At 42.9% G+C, this 26,063-nt stretch overlaps 1 pseudogene; it reads left to right on the top strand.

The window, feature by feature from the left end:
* The first annotated feature begins 232 nt into the window (after positions 1-232).
* LOC124605984 overlaps positions 233-26,063 on the top strand; it is a 68,916-nt pseudogene continuing 43,085 nt past the window's right edge.

The following is a 26,063-nucleotide window of genomic DNA, read 5'->3' as shown; positions in this document are numbered from 1 at the left end:
CTCGGGCATCGATGTGTGTTATTCCTTAGGTTAGTTAGGTTTAAGTAGTTCTACGTCTAGGGGACTAATGACCTCAGATGTTAAGTCCCACAGTGCTTAGAGCCATTTGAACCATTTTAAATCCTTAATGAAACCAGCTTCATTTCAGAAAACAAAGTGTTGCTTTGCTTATTGACCGGCCCTCTTAGTTCCGTAGCAATTATGAGACAATGATAGCGCCAGACTGCTGAGCATGACAGACTTCGCCCACCTGCGGACTGCAACACGCCAGTACCGGGAACGCAGGCGGCCGAGCTCGCAGGCGGAGCAGTGCGGGGTTTGGCGCGGCTTTTAATGCCGGCTGCAGTGACACCGCGCCTTCCGTCCCGGCCGCCTCAAGTGTGCCACATAATTCGTCGCCCGGCGCGCACGATTGACGACCTCCCGCGAATAGGCGGACAGTTACGGCTGCTTCACGTTGTTCTGGCGGGGGTGGGGGCAGTAAAAGCGCACTTGGCAGTTATGACGGCCCGTTACACCGCAGCAGACAGCTGCCCGCCACACTGCCGGCCACAGCGCAGCTGCCCGGGCCCGTAGTGGCACCACTATGTCTACATCCGCGGCCGCCGCCGCTGCGATCCACTGTCTGCCTGCACTTTTATACTCGTGACCTTTCTTTCTTTTGTAGAAACATTCGATTTAGTTGTAGGATAATATCTTCCAAGACTGTCCGTGGAGATGCCTGTTTTCTCCAGGTGGTCCAGACGATGAAGAACACACGCGATTCCGCTAACAGATCTAATCGTCCTGCGACGGCCAAAGGAAATAACTTACTGGTAGACGCATGAAACAAAAAGCTTACTGTTATTAGAACACCACCATGCAGAATCCGGCTTAACCAAAATCAAACACGCGAAATGACTGCGCCGGGGCTTTAAGTACACATCATTAACCATTTTACAAGCTTTATTGTCCTTAAAAAACGCCGGCCGGAGTGGCCGAGCGGTTTTAGGCGCTTCAGTCTGAAACCGCGCGACCGCTACGTTAGCAGGTTCGAATCCTGCCTCGGGAATGGATGTGTGTGATGTCCTTAGGTTAGTTAGGTTTAAGTAGTTCTAAGTTCTAGGGGACTGATGACCTCAGAAGTTAAGTCGCATAGTGCTCAGAGCAATTTGAACCATTTTGAGGCCGGCCGAAGTGGCCGCGCGGTTCTGGGGCTGCAGTCTGGAACCGCGAGACCGCTACGGTCGCAGGTTCGAATCCTGCCTCGGGCATGGATGTGTGTGATGTCCTTAGGTTAGTTAGGTTTAACTAGTTCTAAGTTCAAGGGGACTAATGACCTCAGCAGTTGAGTCCCATAGTGCTCAGAGCCATTTGAACCATTTTGAACCTTAAAAAACACTATAAGAAAAACAATTTCTGAGATCAGCAACATTCGCTTTAAACAGCCATTATAAAGGGAACAACAGTCTGTATACCAACAACTGTTTTAAAATGATACAGGGTCTTTTATCAAAATACACCTCTTTGTAGAAAAGTTCATAAACTGGCAAATGTATAATGACAAATCACGACCAAACGACGTGATCATTTAAACCACGGACTGTACGCATTTTAACAATGCGCATAGTTTGGGAAAACAGCAACAGGAGCAGACAAGTTAAACACAATTTTCCATTTCTTTTGACAACAACTTGCCCCACTAGGCTGAATCAGCATTTAAGCAACCGTGAAACTAAGGCACAATGGCCTGAATTTTGGAATTAAATAAAAAATTTAATGTCAGGATTAGATACTGCCTCCATATCTCCAGCGAAAAAAAAAAAATCCGACGTCATAGCTAACCTTACAATTTAATGACTGAAGAAACAAATTTTATAATTGGAGCTGTGGCCTTTTCTTTTCCTCTCCTTTTCATTAAAAAAAAAAAAATTCAGTATCAAGGAATTCTGCCCAGTGCAAGGTCGGTCATAGTTAACAACGCGCGGCCAAAATGTTCGACAGAGATAAATCCCTTAAGCACGAGGTATAAGCCATCAAATGCAGATCATATCCTTTTGCTCTTACAAGATTGACTGGTAACACCAGCGACAACAAACAGAACGGAATAGGGCGAAAACCTGGCAAAATAAGGAATAACTAAAAACAATGCCAGAATGCCTTCTGTAAAGTTTGGAAGGTAGGAGACGAGGTATTGGCAGAAGTAAAGCTGTGAGTACCGGGCGTGAGTCATGCTTCGGTAGCTCAGATGGTAGAGCACTTGCCCGCGAAAGGCACAGGTCCCGAGCTCGAGTCTCGGTCGGGCACACAGTTTTAATCTGCCAGGAAGTAACTAAAAACAATGTTTGCATCTAGGCACCACGACAACGAAATACAGCCAACTGAGCTACCGAAGCACGACTCACGCCCGGTACTCACAGCTTTACTTCTGCCAGTATCTCGTGGAAGGTGGGAGACGAGATACTGGCAGAAGTAAAGCTGTGAGTACCGGGCGTGAGTCGTGCTTCGGTAGCTCAGTTGGTAGAGCACTTGCCCGCGAAAGGGAAAGGTCCCGAGTTCGAGTCTCGGTCGGGCACACAGTTTTAATCTGCCAGGAAGTTTCATACTAGATTACAGTTACGAAATTTAGCGACTGGTTACCTCCACTGCCTGGTTAGGCCTCTAGTATGAGGAAAACCGCAGTTGCATGAAACGATTAACAGATTACAATTACAAAGAAATTCTTCCAATCCATATGTGGCATACAGCAAATCAGTGCATAACAGTATTGGTTAAAAACAGTCTTGCTTGCAATTTTAGTTTTTTTTTTATTTTTCAACTACGCGTTTCCCCTTATTTAGGCATCTTCAGGTTATCTTTTCTAGATGGACGCGAGAGGCACCAAGATCTGCATAACGCGTTCCCGTTCACAGGAGCGAGTACTATGCTTACTACCTGAGCCCCCATCTTACCGTTACTCGTTCCTGTGAACGGGAACGCGTTATGCAGATCTCGGTGCCTCTAGCGTCCATCTAGAAAAGATAACTTGAAGATGCCTAAATAAGGCGAAACGCGTCGTTGAAAAATAAAAACTAAAATTGCAATCAAGACTGTTTTTAACCAATGCAATTACATAACTTGGGGAGCGGCGACCTCCTCGGCGAAGACGTTGCAGGCCGGCGCGTGTAGAAGCACAGCTGTGAAGGCACTGCGGTCCAAGAGCCCCATAAGGTGGCGTACTACACTGCCCGTGACGCTCTAACAGGCTAAAGGCGCGTCTAAGCATGCTCAACACTGCAGCAGTCACAGTGGTCAGCACTGTGGTTATCACTAAAGATAGCAGTACAAAAAATAATTCCATAAGTACTGTGGAGCATGGACTAAGAAACCTAAACAGCCAGCAGTTTGCAACTCGTCTCGGTTCCTCTCCGGTTTGCAGAGGCACCGGGAAGGAGACAGGCGGGGCACAGAGACTCTTACACGCCCGGAACAATCACGCTCACCTGTAATAGTTAGATCTACCCTTTCAGAGAAGAAGTGGCGTCTCGCAGCCAGAATTCACACTAAGAGAATAAGCAACAAGGGAGCTTAATTCCGCTATCATGAATCAACTAGCAAGCGCACCAAGATGACCACACTGCAAGTGAATCAATTGCTGAAGAGTTGAGTGAGCTCAATACTAAGAAACCCGTTGAACACCGTCACCAGAAGCTCGAGCCACGTGACCTCCTCGACACCGAGAGAGAGGAGGACGTCGCCGCCCACGCACCGCTGGTTCCAGCTCACTACTCCCAGCGGCAACGCCTCGCTTCCCTGACTGCCGCAGCACCACCGCGTCCCCTAGCTAAACTGCGCACTCTACACCGCGGTTGCGAATTCGTGCGGACGAGGCGGGCAATTTCTAAAAGGAAAGGGGGCCGACGCGGTTCAGTTACCATTCACTGTTTATTTATTACTACAAAACGTTTCCAAAGTTCAAACTTCCATCATCGCGTAGATTTTGTAATCTTATGTGAGCCTCACTGCCCCTTTTTTTAAAAAAACTAATTTGTTTCTGATTTTATTCTGAGAAGCTCAGTAATGTATGTAAATACCGTAAATGTAAATTTGATTCAAAAAGTACTTGAAGTGAAGTGAAGCCCAGCTGGACAGCAACAAACTCTTTAGCGCGCAATCCTCGCAACTATTGTAGTTGTGAATCTTTGAGTATGGACTCTAAAAAAATGACAATTGATTTATTAAAAAAGAAGAGGACTGTTAATCTGTATCTTGTGGAAAGAGGACGTGTTGCTAGGCCGTCGCTCAGAACGTATTGTTACATTTAATGAAAAGTGATATTTTAGTGATAAAACCGGGTAAAGTATGTGTAAGAGTTGCCAAACATTTATGTATAGGAATGTTTTGGAAGTGAAGAATAGAAATATCTTGTTTTTGCCGTCTATCAGTCGACAGAATTGTAAGTGAACAAAGTTCAGGAAAAGAAATGCATTCTCTGTAATTGTCATTCAATAAGTAACAACCTCTCATAATTTCTTAATTACATTAATTGGATTATGTCTTTACAATAGTATGGTGCTGAACTCCACTGACCAATTTTGATATAGCAGAACGTGTAGTTTGAAGGAAGATTGTGTGCCAAGCAATCTCCTTTTCTCACGAAAAGCAGATTGCTGTTTGATCTTATTTACTTAGAACAGTTGTAAGTAGGCTGTTTAGGTTTTTTTTATTGGTAACGCCACGTAGCGCTCTGTATGAAAATCACTGGCTGTGCTGTGTGCAGTCTGTAGCTGGTTTGCATTGTTGTTGGCTATTGTAGTGTTGGGCAGCTGGATGTGAACAGCGCGTAGCGTTGCGCAGTTGGAGGTGAGCCGCCAGCAGTGGTGGATGTGGGGAGAGAGATGGCGGAGTTTTGAGAGCGGATGATCTGGACGTGTCTCCACCAGAGACAGTAAATTTGTAAGACTGGATGTCATGAACTGATATATATATATATTATGACTTTTGAACACTATTAAGGTAAATACATTGTTTGTTCTCTATCACAATCTTTCATTTGTTAACTATGCCTATCAATCAGTAGCTAGTGCCTTCAGTAGTTTGAATCTTTTATTTAGCTCGCAGTAGTGGCGCTCGCTGTATTGCAGTAGTTGGAGTAACGAAGATTTCTGTGAGGTAAGTGATTTGTGAAAGGTATAGGTTAGTGTTAGTCAGGGCCATTCTTTTGTAGGGATTATTGAAAGTCAGATTGCGTTGCGCTAAAAATATTGTGTGTCAGTTCAAGCACAATCACGCATAACTTTTCTAAGGGGACGTTTCACAGTGGTCCCTTAGGTATGAAAAGCTACGAAAACTTGGGCTCAAAGCTATCCGAAATACGGCCAAGTAACTTAACAGAGTCGTATTTTAAACCTTAAAGAACAATAATGTTCTCCAAAATGTAATACGTCACCAACTGCAGAAGTTGATCATTCAAGGAAGCAGCAACCAAAATTCCGGTACTAGTTACGACTTAAATTAAAAAATCAATCAAAAATCAGTCTCTCTCTCCCTCCAAACGCATATATAAATATTCATGTTATTAAGATAAAAGTCATTTTGTACTGGCTCCCGAACAGACTATTTATCAAGGCATTCTTAACTGACTCAAAAGCTTGTTGTCAATCATCGGTCCAGTTCCAATGGACATTTTTCTTTAGCAATGATATCAAAGGTGTACTACTTAAAATCTGTCCAGATAAAAATTTTCGAAAAAATTAGCACATGCCAAGGAATCCTTTTAGCTGCCTTTTGGTAGTAGGTCTTAGAAAATTTCTAACGATCCTAATCTTTTGACGATCAGGTTTTGCGCCAGAGGGCGAAATAGTGCGACCTAAAAATTTGATTTCTGATCGGGCAAATCGGGACTTTTGAAGATTTGCAGTCACTCCAAATTCTCTGAATTTCTGAAATATACGCTGTATACGGTGAAGATGCTCTTCCCAAGTTTTTGTGGCAATGTGGAAATCGTCAACGTAAATTGTAACTTGATCAACTAAGTCAACACATGATCCAAAGCGGATATGAACACACCTGAACTAACGTTCAATCCGAAGGGCATATCTCGAAATTGGTAAGAACGTCCTGCAAAGATGAATGCAGTATATTTTCTAGATTCTTTATGTAGTTGCTCCTGCCAATATGACATTTTTAGGTCAATGTTGGTCAGACAGCTCACACCATAAAATTTCTGTAGGTGTTCGTCTATGGCTTCAGGACGAGGTCTGACTGGTACAATAATTTTGTTTATATTCCTAGAGTCAAGAGCTAATCGTACAGTATTATGAGTCTTGCGTATAGTTAGCAAGGGGCTACTATAATTTATGTGGATTAATATGGTTTATTAACATTAACTGTTGTTCTACGACTTTGAAGTAACCTGTGGCACTGTCTAGTAGAGCAAAAAAAGAACTGTTTCAGAACATGGTTCGCCGTTTTGTGGAGATCTTCCATTAAACGATGCACAAAAATGCGGGGCTCCTACATTGAGGTGACAAAAGTCATGAGATACTTCCTACTGTCGCGTCGGACCTCCTTTTATGCGACATAGTCCAGCAACTAGACAAGGCATAGACTCAACAAGTTGTTAGAAGTCCCCTGCAGAAATTCTGAACGTTGCTGCACAATTGCAAAAGTGCTGCAGACACAGGGTTTTGTGCACGAACTGACCTCTCGATCACGTCACATAAATGTTCGATGGAATTCATGTCGGGCGATCTGGATGGACAAATCATTCGCTCGAAATGTCAACAATGTTCTTCAAACCACTCGCAAACAATTGTGGCCCAGTGACGTAAGGCCTTTTGGGGTACATTTAAGACTGTGTTTACCTACCCCTACTGCCTATAACACTGGCACAGCACAGAGAAACCATTTCCGTAACGTCAACTACTGGACACAATTCAAATTCGGCGGGTTCGTGTATCAACCATATTTTTAAAGGTAAATCTTTGGAAAATACGGAACTTCGATAAGTAATCAATCATTTATAGGTGGCCTGTATAAATACGAAAAAAATAAAAGCACTTCCAGTAGTTACAGGCTCATTTCCTTATCAAGAAGCATCACATATCTCTCCAAACATTGTATACACTGAGGGAACAGAGATGGCGCCTAGAAACTAGTAAGTGCAAATAATGTATAGCAAAACAAAAACGCCGGCCGGAATGGCCGTGCGGTTCTAGGCGCTACAGTCTGGAACCGAGCGACCGCTACGGTCGCAGGTTCGAATCTTGCCTCGGGTATGGATTTGTGTGATGTCCTTAGGTTAGTTAGGTTTAATTAGTTCTAAGTTCTAGGCGACTGATGACCTCAGAAGTGAAGTCGCATAGTGCTTAGAGCCATTTGAACCAGAACAAAAACGCCAAGCATTATAGAGGATATGTAGATGAACAGAAATGCAAGTGTAAATATCCCCAGTTATTACAGGTTTTTTTCTGTCAACTTTGCATAACTTACACTAAGTAATCGGGTTGACAGTTTGGAAAGATAAACGTACAACAATTACTTTGCCAACAGTGAAAAAATTTATGTATAAACAACCATTTATTATTACTATGTTAATTAGTAGTGTATGGTGACTGGTAACAGTAAACTTTATGCTTCATTCGATATCAAAACCAGTTACGGTAAAGCTTAATTTGGGTTTCCTATCTGTCGCGAGCGATCATCTTAACAAATTCAGCCATCCGAGCACTCTCCCAGGAGCAGCCCAAATCTTCATTTGTCCGGGCGTCTATTCTCCCTTCTACTCGCAGTATATTACCGTCATTACCACACAGAGTGACACATTGTTTCCTCCCATCAGTGCCTTGCTTTGGCATGAAATACTGCTGTGTACCGCCTGAGACACTGCGTTGAAGATGAAAAGCCACATTCAGTTAAAGATGAACTCGCAAACTGCGATTACCGTCCCGCATCAGCTGTAGAATATTTCAGAACAAATGATAATTTGTGTCGGATTAGGACACTAACGAGAGGAAATAGCGTCTCATCCTGTGCAGAAATAACAGTAAATAGTGAGAGCACAAGGAAGAGTAGAACCGGAACAAATAGTGATTTGGGCCGCTTCTGGAAGCGTTCTGGGATATCGGAAGTCTTTAAGGTGACCGCTCGCGACAAGCGGGAAATACGGGTTCGAGTCCCAGTCCGGCACGAATTTTCATTTGCCCTCAAATAATTTACAGCTGATGCGGAGCCATAATCGCAGTTTGCGAGTTCACTTTTAATTGACTGCTGTTGTTGATCGTCAACACAATACCTCAGATACTGCAGTGCGGTATTTCATGCAATAGCAAGGCAATAACGAGAGGAAAACAGTGTCTCACCATGTGCCGGAATCACTCTATGATGTAAACACTTTATTAGGCTAACTAAAATAAAAATTAATTTTTATCTCGTCGCTGCAATTTGTCTCCACCGGTGATTTCAGTGTCTGCATGTCCTGAGTAATCAATTCTACAAAATGATGTGGCTGAAACACTTAATCACTTCAGAAATGTTGGTTATTCGCATCACAAAATTACACAGGCTTCATGCTTGATAATTGATACAACATTGATACTCTCCAGCTATTGGTGCCATTTCTTATATGCATTACAGTAATGAAAATTTGAGTCTAAGCGATATTTAAACCCTAATTTTATATTTCATAATTAAAATTTGAGTAGTTTGCCAGAAAAAGTTCCAGAGTTCGGATTTATAAATCATTCCAAAATAAAACAGTTGTTGTTGTGGTCTTCAGTCCAAAGACTTGTTTGATGTAGCCCTCCATGCTACTCTATCCTGTGCAAGCCTCTTCATGTCCCAGTACCTGCTGCAACCTACAGCCCTCTGAACCTGCTTCTGTATTCATGTTTTTCCCACTACGACTTTAACCCTCCATGCTTCCCTTCAGTACTAAATTGGTGATCTCTTGATGCCTCAGAACGTGCCCTACCAACCGACCCCTTCTTCGAGAAAAGTTGTGCCACAAATTCCTCTTCTCCCCATTTCTATTCAGTACCTCCTCACTACTTATGTGATCTACCACTCTAATGTTCAGCATTCTTCTGTAGCACCACATTTCAAAAGCTTCTGTTCTCTTCTTGTCTAAACAGTTTATTGCCCATGTTTACTTCCATCCGTGGCTACACTCCATACAAATACTTTCAGTAAGGACTTCCTGACACTTAAATCTAAACTCGATGTTAACAAATTACTCTTCTTCAGAAGCGCTTTTCTTACCGTTGCCAATCTACAGTTTATATCCTCCCAACTTCGATCAACATCAGTTATTTTGCTTCCCAAATAGTAAAACTCGTTTAAGAATTCCTAAGCTGATTCTCTCACCATCACCTGATTTTTGCTTTTGCTGATGATCATCTTATATCTTCCTTTCAAGATACTGTCCATTCCATTCAACTGCCCTTCGAAGTTCGTTGCTGTCGATGTCGGCGGCAAACCTCAAACTTTTTGTTTCTTCTCCCTGGACTTTAATTTCTACTCCAAATTTTTCTTTTGTTTCCTTTACTGCTTGCTAAATATACAGATTGAATAACGTCGTGGATAGGCTACAACACTGTCTCACTCCCTTCTCAACCAATGCTTCCCTTTCACGCCCCTCGACTCTTATAACTGCAGTTTGGTTTCTGTACAAATTGCAAGTAGCATTTCGCTCCCTGTATTTTTTAGAATTTGAGAGAAAGTATTCCGGTCAACATTATCAAAAGCTTTCTCTAAGTCTACAAATGCTATAAACGTAAGTTTGTCTCGCGTGTTCCTACATTTCTCCGGAATCCAATCTGATCTTCCGCGAGGTCCGCTTCTACCAATTTTTCCATTCTTCTGTAAAAGATTCGTGTTAGTATTTTGCAGCCGTGACTTATTAAACTGATAGTGCGGTATTTTTCACACCTTTCAGCACCTGCTTTCTTTGTAATTGGAATTATTACATTATTCTTGAAGTCCGTGGGTATTTCGCATGTCTCACACATCTTGCTCACCAGATGGAGGAGTTTTGTCGTGGCAGGCTCTCGCAAATGTTGTCTACTCCCGGCGCGTTGTTTCCACTTAAGTCTTTCAGTTCTTGTTAAATTCTTCGCGCAGTATCATACCTCCCTCCTCATCTTCCTCTACGTCCTCTTCCACTTCCATAATAATGCCCTCAAGTACATCTCCCTTGTACAGCTTCCTTCCATTTTCTCCTTTCCTTTCTTTGCATAGGATTAGTTTTCCATCTGAGCTCTCGATATTCATACAAAATTAAAAAAGGCAATAACGGGAATTTCCCTACAAGCATTGTTTAAAGATTTTGAGTTTTACAATTAAGAGCTGAATAGCCTTCCAGAAAATGTTACAGAGTTTGGGTTTATAAATCAGAGTAATTATTTCAGAATAATGACCATACCGAAATGAAACAGTTAACAATTGCCAAAACATTTGAGGTACCTTTTTACAATAAAAATTTTCAGTAAGCAATAACTTTTCAATTACAGACCGAATTTTGTTGCTGAAATATTTCCAAGGTCTTTTGATTAAGTTTAATAATAATTGGTTTTGGTGTACAAATTTTAGCCACACGGAGTGGCCGCGCGGTCTAGGGAGCCATGTCACGGACTGCGTGGCCCCTCCCGCCGGAGGTTCGAGTCCTCCCTCGCGCATGGGTGTGCGTGTTGTTCTTAGCGAAAGTTAGTTTAAGTAGTGCGTAAGTGCAGGGACCGATGACTTCAGCAGTTTGGTCCCTAGGAATTCACACATATTTGAACATTTTTTGAACAAATTTTATAAATACGACTTTTGAGGTTTCACTTTTCATACAACTTGTCGAAAAGACCCTATGTTTCACCACATTTTAATTATAGATAATCATAATTATGTTTTAAGTATGCAGACACACTTAAATCAGCCTCTTTACGTATACAGCATAAAACAGTATCGAATGGTTCACTTAACTGGAAATAGAGGTTTTCATTAAGAGTCGGCTCATTTTGCAACTTTATAATGGTAATACTGTGTGAACACAAGGGAGAGTAGACAACGGAACAAATGGAAATTTGGGCAGCTCCTGGAAGTGTGCTCGGATAGCCGAAGTGATTAGGGTGATCTCTTGCGAGAAGGGGGAAATTCGGGTTCGAGTCCTCGTCGGCACAAATTTTGGTTTGATTTGAAAAATTCTACAAATGATACGGAACCATTATCGTAATTTGTAAGTTAATTCGTAATCTGTATTTGTTAAGTTCTCGATGCTACAAATCTATGAACAGAGAATTCCGATATTTTTCTTCCCATTTTGGATGCATTTGACTTTTAAAATATTGCAGACTCAGGTAATCAGAATAATCCTCGACCGCGGAAATCTTGTAGTTTAGCACATAGTGCACAAAATGCTAAGCCATGTTTGAGTAGGTATTATGTTTGGAGACTGGAAATAGATTCCACTTGGTGTGACGTATCAGTCGGATGGGTATTTAGATATCGGCCGTTCAACTGATAACCGACTGTCTTGTGGTCCATTTACAAATGGAACTGTGGTCCTTATGGACGCAGTTATGGGCTATAGTATCTAAGTACAGAAGAGTGTCGGATGCAAGCCACTCCTGTGGCCCCCTGAGCTCTCCTCCAAGCCTGAGACAAACTCTCCTTGTATCCGATATTCCCACATGTGATTTCCGAACACTAGTACCAAACGTTCTCATAGCACCGGTGGAGGAACTGAGTCGGTGATGGACCTTGCATCTCATCTTCCGATACGTTGCAGTGCAGTGCTTTTAACTCACTTCATACACATCCCTTACCACAAGATGAGCCAGGTCCTCCACCGATTCTGTCCTCGGGTTTCCTCTGCCAAGGCACTGCGGTGATAGCTCTTCTTGGAGCATGTCGTCCACAACTGAGAGCTGTGGGAATGAGTACTTTCGGCTGTAAAAACTACAAGTCTCTAATGGCATCAAATTATGGCAGAATAAAAGCAAGGAGTATTCGTGCATATAAAACGAATCATTTGGGGTTACTCGAGGAGTCAAATGCCTGCTGGTGATAATTCCTGGTCACAGTAGTACGTTTCTACCACGACACAAGCCTGTTTCACGCACTACCTGTGTACACCGGTGAGCAAAACTTAAGGGCGAAAGTAACTTTCACCTTTGAGTCTGTCAGCTAATATAGGTCGATGTAGCTTTAGATCATACATAGAAAGACCTACTACGGTAGAGTAAAGAAAAAAAGCTGAAAGAAGCACGTAACTGAAATGACACTCTCATGCAAAGGCAGTAATTATGCCGAAGTCACGCCATTATGGTGGTCTGCTGGTGATTATAAATGACAGAAAATGCTTCTTAACAGAGAGTGTGATCATCACGAACGTCAGTACGTAAACTGCATCGTCCTCGCATGCTGGCCACAAGGTTGGTAAGGGACTGTTATGGTAGGACATTCCACTCTTCCACAATGCGGTTAACAACTGGTGGATGGCCTTTGGTGCATGCGAAAGCGCTGCAACAGGTCTCCCCTGCGCTTTCCACACGAGCTCGGTGGGATGCAAGTCGGGGGAACGGACAGGTCAGTCCATTCGCCGAATATCCTCTTGTTCCAAGAGTTCCTCTACTTGCGCAGTTCGATGCGGTCGCACATTGTAATCCATGAAAATAATGTCAAAGCCGAATGCAGCCCTGACAGGATGCATGTATGGAAGGAGTATATGTCACAGTAACGTTGACCGCTAAGTGCACCGTGTTCGAAGATATGGAGATCAGTGCGCTCATACTACATTCTTCCTTCCAACATAATAACACCTGAACCACCAAAACAATCATATTAACAGTGCTGGAAGTTCGTACAGCGAGAGGTGGGAGCGTGTGATGCGCCCAGGGACATTGTCGACCATCGTCGTTTTGCTGATACAGCTGTTAAGGTGCGGGGGGAGAGTTGCATTCGACCCTGACCTCGTTTATATCGCTGACAATGAGCCAACGCATAGACCAGCACAAGTTGGAATGAGAAGGTATTCGGTGAATGGACTGACCTGCCCGTTCCTCCGACTTAAATGCCATCGAGCACGTGTGTGATGAGTTGGGGAGATGCACTGCATGCTGCTCGTCCAGATGCACCGGTCAACATCCGCAGTTGTCAAGCGTGCTGGTGCTTATTTCTTTTAGTTACTTTGTGTACTATACTGTAGCGGTTCTGTCTGTGTATGATCCAAGTTTGGTCCAGTTTTGTTACTTGGCAGTGACACATCGTGCGAAAGTTACTTTCGTCTTCAAGTTCTGCTCACCACTGTACATCTATAGAATTCAAAACTGCATCGAAACTGGAGGTGGAATTTGTAAAAATCAACTTTCAATTTAATCATTAGTTATTCCTTAAAACGTAGTGTGAGAATTTGTTTTGTTGACGTTCTTACAGCCGTATCTTTGTAACCCACTAGTATTCAACGTATGCGCCATGGTGTCCTGGTGCCTTCAATAACCGCCGGGTGCGTCCTGGATGTGTTTCGAAAAATCATCACTTTCTAAGCAGAGGAAAATCTCAAATTAAGCACTTGTAGCGCCCTAAAGTGTAGATTACCTAGTAGCAAAATGTATGAAAGGCCATACCACTGCAGAAAGACTAATTCTACCGTGTGCTACCGACATGATGTCCATTATGCTTGGAGAGTCCAGAGAAAAACAACTTTTTCCATGCCTTTGTCTGACACTGCTAGTCGCCGAATTCAAGATCTAGGAAAGAATCTTCATGAACTAGTTACAAAAAAAATTAGAGGGAGGTATTTTGGTTTGCAGCATAGAGCTGGTCATTTGATCCTCTGTGTGCGATTTGTTGATGGAAAAATTAACAAATGAACGAAGACCTTTCTTTTTTAAAGTAATAATTACAGGTACGACAGGCAGAGATTTGTTCGAAATCGTACACAACTTCATGGCAGAAAATCAAATGAACTGGGCTCATTGTGTTCAACATCTAAATCTACATAGAAACTCCGCAAGCCACCGTACGATGCGTGGCGGACGGTACCCTGCGCCACTAATAATTATTTCCTTTCCTGTTCCACTCGCAAATAGAGCGAGGGGAAAACGATTGTCTATATGTCTCCGTATGAGCCCTTATTTCTCGTATCGTATTTTCGTGGTCGTTGTACACAACGTATGTTGGCAGCAATAGAATCTATTTGCTGTCAGCCTCAAATGCCGGTTCTCTAAATTTTCACAATAGTTTTTCTCGAAAAGAACGTCGCCTTCTCTCCAGGGATTCCCATTTGAGTTCCCAAATCATCTCCGTAACGCTTACGTGTTCTTCGCAATACCGGTAACAAATCTAGCAGCCCGTCTCTGAATTGCTTCAATGTCTTCCTTTAACCCGACTTGGTACGGATCCCAAACGCACGAGCAGCACTCAAGTATAGGTCGCACCAGCTTCCTACATGCGGTCTGCTTTACGGGTGCACCACTCTTTCCAAAAATTCTGCCGATAGACCGAAGTCGACCTTCCCTACCGCCGTTCCCACATGTCCGTTCTATTTCATATCGCTTTGCAGCGTTATGCTTAGGTATTTAAACGACTAGATTGTGCCAAGCAGGACACTAGTAATACCGTATCCGAACGTTACAGGTTTGTACTTCCTACTCATCCGCATTAACTTGTACTTTTCTACATTTAGGGCTGGCTGCCAATCATCACGTAAACGAGAAATTTTGTCTAAATCGTCTTGTATCCTCCTACGTCCACTCAACTTCGACACCTTACCGTACACCATAGTATCATCAGTAAACAACCGCAGACTGCTACCCACCTTATCCGCCAAAGCATTTATGCTAAACAGAGAACAATAGCGGTCCTATCTCACTTCCCTGGGGCATTTCAGACGATACCCTTGTATCCTCATCGTGGAGGACAATATGCTGGCTTCCATTATTTAACAAGTCTTCGAGCCACTCACATACCTGTCGACTTGTTCCATAAACTCGTCCCTTCGTTAACTTCCTGCAATGGGGCAGCGCGTCAAACCCCTTCCAGAAATGCAGAAATATGGCATTTGCCTCTTGCCCTCCATGCATAGTTCGCAGTATATCAAGTGAGAAAAGGGCAAGCTGAGTTTCGCACGAGCGATGCTTTCTAAAACCATGCTGATTCATGCACATAAGCTTCTCAGTCTCAAAAAAGTTTATTATATTCGAACAGAGAATATATTCAAGGATTCTGCAGCAAACAGAAGTTAGGGATGTTGGCCTGTAATTTTGGGGGTGCATTCTTTTACCCTTTTTGTATGCTGGAGTCATCTGTGCTTTTTTCCAGTCGCTTGGGACTTTTTGCTGGGCGACAGATTCACGATAAATGCAGGCTAGGTAAGGGGCCAATACCGTACAATACTCTTTGTAAAACAGAATTGGGATTCCATCCGGACCTGGTGATTTATTTGCTTACAAATCTTTCAGTTGTTTGTTTGTTGCGTGGACTAGTGGAGCGCAATCCATATATAGGCGTTACAGTGGTCTACATGCACTCACCCGCGGCAAAGATGCTGTTCTTACGTTGACTCATTGCACTGTCCATATAGAAGCACTTCTTCGCAACATTTGAGTGTTGATCTGAATCAAGTACTGCAAACTGCCGTAAAGGTAGTAAACGTTATTAAAACAAGATATTTTAGACAAATTTGTTACGATACTGGGGCTGAAAGTACATCTATTATTTTGTTGCTGCACTCGTTGGCTTTCCAGAGGAAACATATTACCGCCCACTTTTTAACTTAGGTGACAATTTTGTACTTATCTGGAAGAAGGAAGTCATATCAGCGCTAAGTGCTATCTAGACCTGACTATCTATTAAAAGTGGCAATTTACGTGATATATTTGAGAAATTAACTCTCTGAATAAATCTCTGCAAGGATGTAAAACTCTTTTCTTTTAGCTTATGGACAAATATTCGACCTTCAGAAAGAAGCTAAGTTACTTCTTCCGCAGAGAAAAATGAACGGTGGTGGAGATATTAACTGCTTTCCATGTTTGCAGCATTTTATAAACTACTGTCAGATAGGCCTCACTGCAGAAAAAAATGGCTCTGAGCACTATGGGACTCAACTGCTGAGGTCATTAGTCCCCTAGAACTTAGAACTAGTTAAACCTAACTAACCTAAGGACATCACAAACATCCATGCCCGAGGCAGGATTCGAACCTGCGACCGTAGCGGTCTTGCGGTTCCAGACTGCAGCGCCTTTAACCGCACGGCCACTTCGGCCGGCTTCTCTGCAGATGTTTCTTCTATATTGTAGGACATTTTTCTAAACTTCATGTTCATCTTGAAAACTACTTTACTCAGAACTGTGATAGGTTTCAGTGAGTTCAAAATCCTTTAATGAATGATTCTCGCTCCGAGTTCCGTGCTACAGAAGAGGAAGAGTTGATAGACCTTCATCAGAGTCTTGACTAAAAGCGAAGTTTTCATCAATGATATTGCGAAAGTTTTGGTATTCAGTAAGAAAAGAGCTGTCAAGCTTGAGCAAGAAAGAACTGAAAGTATTAAAATGGAGATGAGGGTATCTGTATCCCATTTGGTGCCAAGATTTGATAGGTTTTGTAATAAGAAACAAGCTCAAGAGTGACATCGAGGTAAGTAGTATTTTATTCGTTACTTTTTTAAATTAATTATTTCTGTTCCCCCCCCATGAACCATGGACCTTGCCGTAGGTGGGGAGGCTTGCGTGCGTCAACGATACAGATAGCAGTACCGTAGGTGCAACCACAGCGGGGGGGTACTTGTTGAGAGGCCAGACGAACGTGTGGTTCCTGAAGAGGGGCAGCAGCCTTTTCAGCAGTTGCAGGGGCAACAGTCTGGATGATTGACTGATCTGGTCTTGAAACACTAACCAAAATGGCCTTGCTGTTCTGGTACTGTGTACGGCTGAACGCAAGGGGAAACTACAGCCGTAATTTTTCCCGACGGCATGCAGCTTTACTGTATGATTAAATGATGATGGCGTCCTCTTGGGTAAAATATTCCGGAGGTAAAATAGTCCCCCATTCGGATCTCCGGGCGGGGACTACTCAAGAGGACGTTGTTATCAGGAGGAAGAAAACTGGCGTTCTACGGATCGGAGCGTGGAATGTCAGATCCCTTAATCGGGCAGGTAGGTTAGAAAATTTAAAAAGGGAAATGGATAAGTTAAAGATAGGAGTACGGGTAAGCTACTACAAACAGCATAGTGAACGCATTATTGTGGCCAAGATAGACACGAAGACCACGCCTACTACAGTAGTACAAGTTTATATGCCAACCAGCTCTGCGGATGACGAAGAAATTGATGAAATGTATGATGAGATAAAAGAAATTATTCAGGTAGTGAAGGGAGACGAAAATAGTCATGGGTGACTGGAATTCAAGAGTAGGAAAAGGGAGAGAAGGAAACATAGTAGGTGAATATTGATTGGGGCTAAGAAATGAAAGAGGAAGCCGCCTGTTAGAATTTTGCGCAGAGCATAACTTAATCATAGCTAACACTTGGTTTAAGAATCATGAAAGAAGGTTGTATACATGGAAGAATCCTGGAGATACTAAAAGGTATCAGATAGATTATATAATGGTAAGACAGAGATTTAGGAACCAGGTTTTAAATTGTAAGACATTTCCAGGGGCAGATGTGGACTCTGACCACAATCTATTGGTTATGAACTGTAGATTAAAACTGAAGAAACTGCAAAAAGGTGGGAATTTAAGGAGATGGGACCTGGATCAACTGACTAAACCAGAGGTTGTACAGAGTTTCAGGGTAGATCATAAGGGAACAATTGACAGGAATGGGGGAAAGAAATACAGTAGAAGAAGAATGGGTAGCTTTGAGGGATGAAATAGTGAAGGCAGCAGAGGATCAAATAGGTAAAAAGACGAGGGCTAGTAGAAACCCTTGGGTAACAGAAGAAATATTGAATTTAATTGATGAAAGGAGAAAATATGAAAATGCAGTAAATGAAGCAGGCAAAAAGGAATACAAACGTCTCAAAAATGATATCAACAGGAAGTGCAAAATGGCTAAGCAGGGATGGCTAGAGGACAAATGTAAGGATGTGGAGGCTTATCTCACTAGGGGTAAGATAGATACTGCCTACAGGAAAATTAAAGAGACCTTTGGAAAAAGGAGAACCACTTGCATGAATATCAAGAGCTTTGACGGAAACCCAGTTCTAAGCAAAGAAGGGAAAGCAGAAAGGTGGAAGGAGTATATAGGGGGTCTACACAAGGGCAATGTACTTGAGGACAATATTATGGAAATGGATGAGGATGTAGATGAAGATGAAATGGAAGATATGATACTGCGTGAAGAGTTTGACAGAGCACTGAAAGACTTAAGTCGCAACAAGGCCCCCGGAGTAGACAACATTCCATTAGAACTACTGACAGCCTTGGGAGAGCAAGTCCTGACAAAACTCTACCATCTGTGAGCAAAATGTATGACACAGGCGAAATACCCTCAGACTCCAAGTAGAATATAATAATTCCAATCCCAAAGAAAGCAGGTGTTGACAGATATGAAAATTACCGAACTATTAGTTTAATAAGTCACAGCTGCAAAATATTAACACGAATTCTTTACAGACGAATGGAAAAACTGATAGAAACCGACCTCGGGGAAGATCAGTTTGGATTCCATAAAAATATTGGAACACGTGAAGCAATACTGACCCTACGACTAGAGGAAAGATTAAGGAAAGGCAAACCTACGTTTCTAGCATTTGTAGACTTAGAGAAAGCTTTTGACAATGTTGACTGGAATACTCTCTTTCAAATTCTGAAGGGGGCAGGGGTAAAACACAGGGAGCGAAAGGCTATTTATAATTTGTACAGAAAGCAGATGGCAGTTATAAGAGACGAGGGGCATGAAAGGGAAGCAGTGGTTGGGAAGGGAGTGGGACAGGGTTGTAGCCTATCCCCGATGTTATTCAATCTGTAAAGAAAACAAAAGAAAAGTTCGGAGTAGGTATTAAAATCCATGGAGAAGAAATAAAAACTTTGAGGTTCGCCAATGACATTGTAATTCTGTCGGAGACAGCAAAGGACTTGGAAGAGCAGTTGAACGGAATGGACAGTGTCTTGAAAGGAGGGTATAAGATGAACATCAACAAAAGCAAAACGAGGATAATGGAATATATAAGGGAATTAGAGTCGAAGTAGAGAGGATATAAAATGTAGACTGCCAATGGCAAGGAAAGCGTTTCTGAAGAAGAGAAATTTGTTAACATCGAGTATACATTTAAGTGTCAGGAAGTCGTTTCTGAAAGTATTTGTGTAGCCATGTATGGAAGTGAAAAGTGGACGATAAATAGTTTAGACAAGAAGAGAATAGAAGCTTTCGAAATGTGGTGCTACAGAAGAATGCTGAAGATTAGATGGGTAGATCACATAACTAATGAGGAGGTATTGAATAGAATTGGGGAGGAGTTTGTGGCACAACTTGACTAGAAGAAGGGATAGGTTGGTAGGACATGTCTGAGAGATCGAGGGATTACCAATTTTGTATTGGAGGGCAGCGTGGAGGTAATAATAGTAGAGGGAGACCAAGAGATGAATACATTAAGCAGATTCAGAAGGATGTAGGCTGCAGTAAGTACTGGGAAATGAAGCTTGCACAGGATAGAGTAGCATGGAGAGCTGCATCAAACCAGTCGCACGACTGAAGACCACAACAACAACAACATTTCTGTTTTGTACAAGGTATCCTACTGCGGAGCAACGAAAACAACATCGTAGGTCAGGTGAGCCAATAACTCCAAAAGATTGAAAAACATGGCTACTACCAATAATAACTAGGTATTTGTGATACGGATTGTACTGCTGCCTCCTAAAGTATTTACTAATCCTCCTGACATGAAACTTGCAGTACAGTGTACGAACTCCAAACACCTTCCTGGTGAAAGTGTCTGGACATCCTGGCTGTAAGCTGACTGGATGACAGGATGAAGAGGAGGGGTATCAAATGTTTATTACTCGGAACATTTTAATTTTTCAAAAAATGTTGAAATGTGTGTGAATTCCCAAGGGACCAAACTGCTGAGCTCATCGGTCCCTACATTTACACACTACTTAAACTAAAGTAACTTATGCTAAGAACAACACACACATCCATCCCCGAGCGAGGACTCGAACCTCCGGCGGGAGAGGCCGCGCAGTCCGTGAGTTGATTTTTTTTTTTTTTTTTGAAAGATATATTTTTATTCCCAACTGTCCTCAACGCACTTTAGCGGTACCGAGAGCGGCCATCGTCAGAGGCAGTACCTTGGTATGACAGTAACACGTCACACAGTGATGTGGCGTCGACCTTGGACACTGGAACCGCGCTGCCGCAGCTCGTTCGGGCAGCGAGCGACAAGTGGTTCCCGCGCCGGCGCCTGACCGGCGGGTGGCTCGGCGAGTGTGAAGTGGTGAGTGGGGCCGATGCACGCCGCGCCGGGCTGTGGGTCGGGTCCCGAGCGGCGCCTTACCTGCCCGGCTCCCACGAGCTGTTATTTGATTTCCTGCCCGCCGCTCGGCAATTACGTTTGTTTACGGCCTGGCGCCGCCAATGACTTGCCTAATTATATTCCTCAACTCCCGTCCGGACAGTCTCTTTTTCTGCGCCATGGCACACTGCCCCGTCGCTAAACTAGTCCGCTACTCGGTCTGTTGCTACAGTGTTCAAAACATTTAGAAAAACAATTAAGACAATGGTTCAGACACCACTCGCAATGAAATGCCCCTCCAAGACATGTTGTTTCAGGGTTTTTGTGAAATAAATTCCCTAATTGAGTCTCCAATTATTATGAACTTCTCGTAACAAAACCTTCTAGATCGCTTAATGTATTTTCACTTATTACAATGCTTCATCTAGTGTCACCATCGTAAGGTAACACTTTTTGGTATATATACTTTCAAGCGAATTTCTTCCACAAGCAGTTAGTTTTTTGAATCCCACGAAATGCAGATGATTTCTTGCAGCACACAAATGGAATACGATTTAAGTAAGAGGTTTTAAATTACACTTACCACATAAAACATTAATACTGTTGCTTACATACATACTCTGGAAACATGTTCCAGAGAGTCAATACAATACGTACGACAATGCCACTGTTTACGAAAAATTACCTAGAATAGAAGTTAACAAAACGATAGACATAAAAGAAAAAACGCCCTAACGAACATCTATAAATTTCCTACGAGTACTATAAACATAGACCTCCACGAACACACAGTAACCGTAGATATGTGGGCAGTCAAATAACCTACAGTGAGTCCAAAAAGTATTCGTCTAGCTGCATATCTTTTAGAAAACAAAGTCTGTGTAACATGAAAAGAAATTTATACAAAATACAAAGAGCCAGTCATATAGGAAGCACCTCGGTAAGCAATTTTTGTTGAAATGCAAGGAAAGATATACATCCAAATCAACAGCACGGTTAACAAACTAGAAAATGTGATACAAGAGCTAGTTCATAAACTATTCGTCCACCATCTGAACATGCCGAAATTCTGCGCGCTGTGATTAAACTATAACGCTGACCCACGGCATACACTAGAGTCAACGTGCGCGGCCCCACTCTATTGCCTGTTGTGGTTTTGAACGGCGCCGATACAGTGCAATTAGCGACATGGGCCGTAAAGGTAGTGAAACGACGCTGATCGAAAGGAAACTTATTCCGCGCTTACATATTGAGTGCAAATCTTCTTACGAGATTGAAAAAGCAGTCGGTAGACCTAGACAACGGTTCAGTCTATAATAGATCGATTTTACGTAACAAAATCATTAAGGAACCAATCACGTACCGGACGCCCTCACACTTTGACTGATGCAGACGTGAGGTTTATCATGAGGAAAATGAAGAAAAAACCTAAAATCAGCGCTTTTAAGTTGGCTGGGGAGTTACAGTCTATGGGAAAGAAGGTATGTGCCAACACAATCAGAAACACCTTCAAAACGTATGGGTAACACGGCCGGGTAGCGCGCAAGAAATTTTGGGTCAGTGAACAGAATCGAAAGAAGCGTCTTCATTTTGCGATGGAACATAGATTCAAAAAGAAAGACTTCTGGAGTAGAGCAATACTGTTGTGGCCGAGCGGTTCTAGGCGCTTCAATCCGGAACCGCGAGGCTGCTACGGTCGCAGGTTCGAATCCTGCCTCGGGCATGGTTGTGTGTGATGTCCTTAGGTTAGTTAGGTTTAAATAGTTCTAAGTTCTAGGGGACTGATGACCTCATTTGTTAAGTCTCATAGTGCTCAGAGCCATTTGAACCATTAGTAGAGCAATATTTTCTGATGAGAGTAAATATAACGTATTCGGGTCGGATGGTAGACGAATGATGTGGCGTAAGAAGAATGGGGAGATGTTGCCACGCAATCTTGTGCCAACTTTAAAACACAGTGGTGACTCCCTGATGGCGTGGGGCTGTACGAGTGTTGCAGGTGTTGGAAAATTACATTCCATAGAAGGTACAATGGATCACCATACGTATATCAACATTTTAAATGACAATCTGAATCCTAGCGCCGAAAAATTAGGTCTGCAAGGAAATTACATTTTTCAACGAGATAACGACCCAGAGCATACGGCTCTGAATACAAGGCTGTGGCTCCTGTACAATAACCCAAAACAACAGCCCTCCTCAGAGCCCAGACATTAATCCCATTGAACACCTTTGGAAAGTACTGGAATACAGCATTACGAGAAGACACATATCTAACAAGAGAGACCTAAAAGAAGCACTTCAAGACGAATGGGACAAAATTCCAGCCTTTCTGACGGCAAACTTGGTAAAGTCGATGCCCAGACGACTACAAATAGTAATAGCTGCAAAGGGAAACACCATTAAATATTAATTATTGTAACTAAATTCATATTTTCAGATTGTAAATTTAAAAAAAAATATATGTGTGGCCGAATAGTTTTCGAAGCAGCCCTTGAGTAAATTCTCCATTTTGTCAAATTTGTTATCGCTATGGATGAATTTATTTCCTTGTCCATTAATATAAATGACTTAACAAGGTTCGTTGCATATGACTGGATGTTCATATTTTATGTTCCCTTCCTTTCACGTGACGCATACTTATTTTCTTAAAAAAAATACAACTAGACGAATACTTTTTGGACTCACTGTATGTACCATCAGTATAACAGTGCTTATACTTTGTAAACATATGTCATTGTAGCTGAAAAACTGTCAGATCACTGTCGTAACAAATTACCATCTTAATTCAGCAAGTATAGAGCGACAGTCAAAATACAGTAACCAGCGGTGTTATATGTATGCCAGTCCATTTAGACCATTGGTTGTCAAACATTTTTGTTCAAGAGGCAATACTGACGTTGTGATGCTGCACCTCGGCCGCATATGCACCGATGTTATTATTAACTGGTCACCTACCCTCACACAACGCAATCCCGCAGTGGACGTGTTACTTACGCCGCGCCCACGAGGCAAGCGGCCAGTTTGACGTAGTTCACCGTCGAATTCACCAATGTCAATTAAAATTTAGCACATCTTCAGATATTACTGTCTCCTTACGTATTTTTGTTCATTAATCAGCAGGAAAAGTACACTCCTAAGAAGTTGTTCAAATTACTTGACGTTTTTGGATTCGGATGTTAGTTGCGAGACGCATGTTATTACAAAATTTGGCTGAGTACTGCTGGCAGCGCAAATACTTGATTCATTTGACGACCACTGATCTAGATAACATATACGTAAGTAGTAATGTGTGGTCAGTGTTCTACTATAATACAAAATTTGTAATGAAAATAAGGTCACCATCATTGCACGGCAGGTTACTTGGTAAGAGCAATTTAACCGAAAGAGATCTGTAGTGAATGCAAATAAATATACTACTTTCAAACTCGTTATGAAATTAAAATGGGTTTTATTACGTTTTTTTCTTGCCGCAAGCGATTGAGATAGCAAGAGAGACAATCTGGGACAGATGAGAGTATTGCCATCTGTTGGGATTATAGAGACGACATCTATGACATCTATGAGCGAGTGAGAGAAACTACGCAGCGCCAGTGAATTTTCTAAAATCAGCTGCATAGCTGTACCTATAAAAAACAATAATTATTCTTTGATATGGAGAAGTAGTAATTTATTCTTAAGAAAGTTCTCGCGTTTCGTGGATGGAGAAATGAACTGTGCTATCTCCTGAGAGATTGTGGGAGCGAAAGAGAGTTTTATTGTAAAATTTTAAGAAGGAAAGAGCACTGAGCATTGAAAAATTTACGAGGGAATGTAAACAAAAAATGTATGCTAATTAAGTGGAATGTTAAATACAATCTCAGTAATTATTTCTTTCCCTTAATTTATCACACCGTAGATGGTGACTTTTCTTGTAAAAATTGAATTACAGCCCTTTAGTTTTAAGCACAAATCAATGCAAGAGAGTTCTGCTAGTGACCTAAATAGGCAGGTAGTGCTATTTTCATTGTTTTCTACAAGAAGTGGCTAGCAACCACAGTTTAGTGAATTAGCAGTCTAGTTAAAAGTTGATTAACTCTCTACAGTAAATTGATTTCTCAGGATGGACAGGATGTGTGACTGCTGTGTACGGACGCAGAAGTAGCTGGCCACTGTTCGCGAAAAGCTGAACGTGTTGATGGCCGCGGTCAGCCGTCTTCAGGCTGCTGCCTCGAAGTGTAGCGGCAGTGGGGAGTCTGGTGCGTCGCATGGTACACCCCAGGTGTTACATGCTTCACCCACTGTCCCTGCTGTCGAGACATCTTCGCGCGTACCGGGTGCGGTTGGGCCACCCTCTCCCCAAGGGGAGTGGCGGGTTCAGCGGCGTTCGCGGAGCACGAGGCGGAGGGTCAATGTGGAGGCTGGCCGTGCGGCATACTCCGCTCTGCCTGTGAGTGGACATGTGGCCGCTCCTTCAGCAAGGTCCGAGCAGGCACACGGGGGGAGGGGTTTATTAGTTATTGGGAGCTCCAACGTTAGGCGGGTGACGGAGCCCTTTAGGGAAATAGCGGAAAGGTCGGGGAACAAGGCCAGTGGTCACTCTGTCTGCTTGCCGGGAGGTCTCATCCGAGATGTGGAGGAGGCCCTGCCGGCGGCGATAGAGAGCACTGGGTGCACCCAACTGCAAATTGTTGCTCATGTTAGCACCAATGACTCCTGCCGTCTGGGTTCAGAGGTCATCCTCAGTTCGTACAGGCGGTTGGCGGAATTGGTGAAGACGGAAAGCCTAGCTCGCGGGGTGGAATCAGAGCTAACTATTTGTAGTATCGTTCCCAGAACCGATCGCGGTCATCTGGTTTGGTGCCGAGTGGAAGGCTTAAACCAGAGGCTCAGACGATTCTGCGGAAATCTGGGGTACAAATTTCTCGACCTCCGCTATCGGGTGGAGAAATGTGGGGTCCCCCTGAATAGGTCAGGCGTGCACTACACGCCGGAAGCGGCTACAAGGGTAGCGGAGTACGTGTGGAGAGCACATGTGGGTTTTTTAGGTTAGAGAATTCCCTCCCTAGGCCCGACAAGACGCCTCCTGAGACGGGGCAAGGTAGGAGTAGGCAAAATGCAACAGGGAATAACAATATTGATGTGCTAATAGTAAACTGCAGGGGCGTCTATAGAAAGGTCCCAGAACTGCTCTCATTAATAAACGGTCACAACGCCCATATAGTACTAGGGACAGAAAGTTGGCTGAAACCAGACGTAAACAGTAATGAAATCCTAAACTCATATTGGAATGTATACCGGAGGGACAAGCTGGACAGTGAAGGGGGAGGCATGTTTATAGCGATAAGAAGTGCAATAGTATCGAAGGAAATTGACGGAGATCCGAAATGTGAAATAATTTGGGTGAAGGTCACGGTTAAAGCAGGCTCAGACATGGTAATTGGATGTCTCTATAGGCCCCCTGGCTCAGCAGCTGTTGTGGTTGAGCACCTGAAGGATAATTTGGATAATATTTCGAGTAGATTTCCCCACCATGTTATAGTTCTGGGTGGAGATTTTAATTTGCCGGATATAGACTGGGAGACTCAAACGTTCATAACGGGTGGCAGGGACAAAGAATCCAGTGAATTTTTTTTAAGTGCTTTATCTGAAAACTACCTTGAGCAGTTAAACAGCGAACCGAC

Source organism: Schistocerca americana, chromosome 3, assembly GCF_021461395.2.
Source record: "Schistocerca americana isolate TAMUIC-IGC-003095 chromosome 3, iqSchAmer2.1, whole genome shotgun sequence".
Lineage (NCBI taxonomy): Eukaryota > Metazoa > Arthropoda > Insecta > Orthoptera > Acrididae > Schistocerca > Schistocerca americana.
The sequence above is the reverse complement of the archived record's forward strand: the minus strand, read 5'-3'. Positions and strand labels throughout refer to the sequence as shown.